This window comes from Carassius auratus, unplaced genomic scaffold (genome assembly GCF_003368295.1).
Source record: "Carassius auratus strain Wakin unplaced genomic scaffold, ASM336829v1 scaf_tig00057762, whole genome shotgun sequence".
Lineage (NCBI taxonomy): Eukaryota > Metazoa > Chordata > Actinopteri > Cypriniformes > Cyprinidae > Carassius > Carassius auratus.
The window spans coordinates 7,501-10,000 of NW_020527423.1; the positions used below are offsets into that span (position 1 = coordinate 7,501).

A 2,500-nucleotide genomic window follows, 5' to 3' on the forward strand; every position below is an offset into this window, starting at 1 on the left:
CAAAGAAGCAGCACTGCTGCTCAAAAAGTGGGGATGTAGCTCAGTGGTAGAGCGCATGCGTCGCATGTATGAGGTCCTGGGTTCAATCCCCAGCATCTCCAAGCACTGTTTAATGACTTTCATGTGAGATTAAGAAAGATAAAAGTGGCTTCTTTTCTCTGAATTGTTAAACGACTGGATTGTTACTGTTTGTTACACAAAGAAGCAGCAGGGCTGATTGAAATTTGGGGATGTAGCTCAGTGGTAGAGCGCATGCTTTGCATGTATGAGGTCCTGGGTTCAATCCCCAGCATCTCCAAACACTGTTTGCTGAGTAAAAAGCAAATTTAAATTTGCTTCTTTGCTCTAGTGTTACACTACTGGATTGTTAGTGTTTGTTGAACAAAGAAGCAGCAAAGCTGCTCAAAGCGAGGGGATCTAGCTCAGTGGTAGAGCGCATGCTTTGCATTTATGAGGACCTGGGTTCAATCCTCAGCATCTCCAAGCACTGTTTAATGACTTTCATGTGAGATTAAGAAAGAGAAAAGTGGCTTCTTTTCTCTGAAGTGTTACACGACTTGATTGTTACTGTTTGTTACACAAAGAAGCAGCAGGGCTGATTGAAATGTGGGGATGTAGCTCAGTGGTAGAGCGCATGCTTCGCATGTATGAGGTCCTGGGTTCAAATCCCCAGCATCTCCAAGCACTGTTTAAAAACTTTCATGTGAGATTAAGAAAGAGAAAAGTGGCTTCTTTTCTCTGAAGTGTTACACGACTCGACACGACTTTGTTACACAAAGAAGCAGCAGGGCTGATCAAAACGTGGGGATGTAGCTCAGTGGTAGAGCGCATGCTTTGCATGTATGAGGTCCTGGGTTCAATACCCCAGCATCTCCAAGCACTGTTTGCTGAGTTTAAGCAAAATAGTTTAGCTTTTTGCTCTAGTGTTACACTACTGGATTGTTAGTGTTTGTTGAACAAAGAAGCAACAATGCTGCTCAAAATATGGGGATGTAGCTCAGTGGTAGAGCGCATGCTTTGCATGTATGAGGTCCTGGGTTCAATCCCCAGCATCTCCAAGCACTGTTTAATGACTTTCATGTGAGATTAAGAAAGAGAAAAGTGGCTTCTTTTCTCTGAAGTGTTACATGACTCGATTGTTACTGTTTGTTACACAAAGAAGCAGCAGGGCTGATTGAAATGTGGGGATGTAGCTCTGTGGTAGAGCGCATGCTTTGCATGTATGAGGTCCTGGGTTCAATACCCAGCATCTCCAAGCACTGTTTGCTGAGTTTAAGCAAAATAGTTTAGCTTCTTTGCTCTAGTGTTACACTACTGGATTGTTAGTGTTTTTGAACAAAGAAGCAGCAATGCTGCCTCATAACATGCGGATGTAGCTCAGTGGTAGAGCGCATGCTTAGCATGTATGAGGTCCTGGGTCCTCATCTCCAAGCAATGTTTAATAACTTTCATGTGAGATTAAGAAAAAATATGTTGCTTCTTTCCCCTAAATTCTTACATGACTAGATTGATAGTGTTTGTAAAAGAAAAAAGCAGCAAAGTTTTATGTTAAATGGGGATGTAGCTCAGAGGTAGATTGCCTCTTTTGCATGTATTTGCCCAGCATCCCCAAGCACTGTTTGCTGAGTTCAAGCAAAATAATTTTGCTTCTTTGCTCTAGTGTTACACTACTGGATTGTTAGTGTTTGTTGAACAAAGAAGCAACAATGCTGCTCAAAATATGGGGATGTAGCTCAGTGTTAGAGCACATGCTTTGCATGTGTGAGGTCCTGGGTTCAATCCCTAGCATCTCCAAGAACTGTTTGCTGAGTTTAAGCAAAATAATTTTGCTTCTTTGCTCTAGTGTTTCACTACTGGATTGTTAGTGTTTGTTGAACAAAGAAGCAGCAATGCTGCTCAAAAAGTGGGGATGTAGCTCAGTGGTAGAGCGCATGCTTCGCATGTATGAGGTCCTGGGTTCAATCCCCAGCATCTCCAAGCACTGTTTAATGACTTTCATGTGAGATTAAGAAAGAGAAAAGTGGCTTCTTTTCTCTGAAGTGTTACACGACTCGATTGTTACTGTTTGTTACACAAAGAAGCAGCAGGTATGATTGAAATGTGGGGATGTAGCTAAGTGGAAGAGTGCATGCTTTGCATGTATGAGGTCCTGGGTTCAATCCCCAGCATCTCCAAACACTGTTTGCTGAGTAAAAAGCAAATTTTAATTTGCTTCTTTGCTCTAGTGTTACACTACTGGATTGTTAGTGTTTGTTGAACAAAGAAGCAGCAAAGCTGCTCAAAGCGAGGGGATCTAGCTCAGTGGTAGAGCGCATGCTTTGCATGTATGAGGACCTGGGTTCAATCCTCAGCATCTCCAAGCACTGTTTAATGACTTTCATGTGAGATTAAGAAAGAGAAAAGTGGCTTCTTTTCTCTGAAGTGTTACACGACTCGATTGTTACTGTTTGTTACACAAAGAAGCAGCAGGGCTGATTGAAATGTGGGGATGTAGCTCAGT

The 2,500-nt window shown here is 42.3% G+C and overlaps 6 non-coding genes across 6 annotated transcripts in view; all 6 read left to right on the forward strand.

Moving 5' to 3' along the window:
* Positions 1-29: 29 nt before the first annotated feature.
* Positions 30-101, forward strand: trnaa-cgc (transfer RNA alanine (anticodon CGC)). Its single transcript has one exon. It is a non-coding gene; the product is annotated as a tRNA-Ala (tRNA).
* Positions 102-226: 125 nt separating this feature from the next.
* trnaa-ugc (transfer RNA alanine (anticodon UGC)) lies at positions 227-298 on the forward strand. The gene has a single exon. It is a non-coding gene; the product is annotated as a tRNA-Ala (tRNA).
* Positions 299-608: 310 nt separating this feature from the next.
* Positions 609-681, forward strand: trnaa-cgc (transfer RNA alanine (anticodon CGC)). Its single transcript has one exon. It is a non-coding gene; the product is annotated as a tRNA-Ala (tRNA).
* Positions 682-986: 305 nt separating this feature from the next.
* trnaa-ugc (transfer RNA alanine (anticodon UGC)) lies at positions 987-1,058 on the forward strand. Its single transcript has one exon. It is a non-coding gene; the product is annotated as a tRNA-Ala (tRNA).
* An 847-nt stretch (positions 1,059-1,905) lies between these two features.
* trnaa-cgc (transfer RNA alanine (anticodon CGC)) lies at positions 1,906-1,977 on the forward strand. Its single transcript has one exon. It is a non-coding gene; the product is annotated as a tRNA-Ala (tRNA).
* A 507-nt stretch (positions 1,978-2,484) lies between these two features.
* The window catches only part of trnaa-cgc (transfer RNA alanine (anticodon CGC)), a 72-nt gene continuing 56 nt past the window's right edge, over positions 2,485-2,500 (forward strand). Inside the window, exon 1 of the tRNA in view lies at positions 2,485-2,500. This exon is cut by the window's right edge and continues 56 nt beyond it. This is a non-coding gene — a tRNA (tRNA-Ala).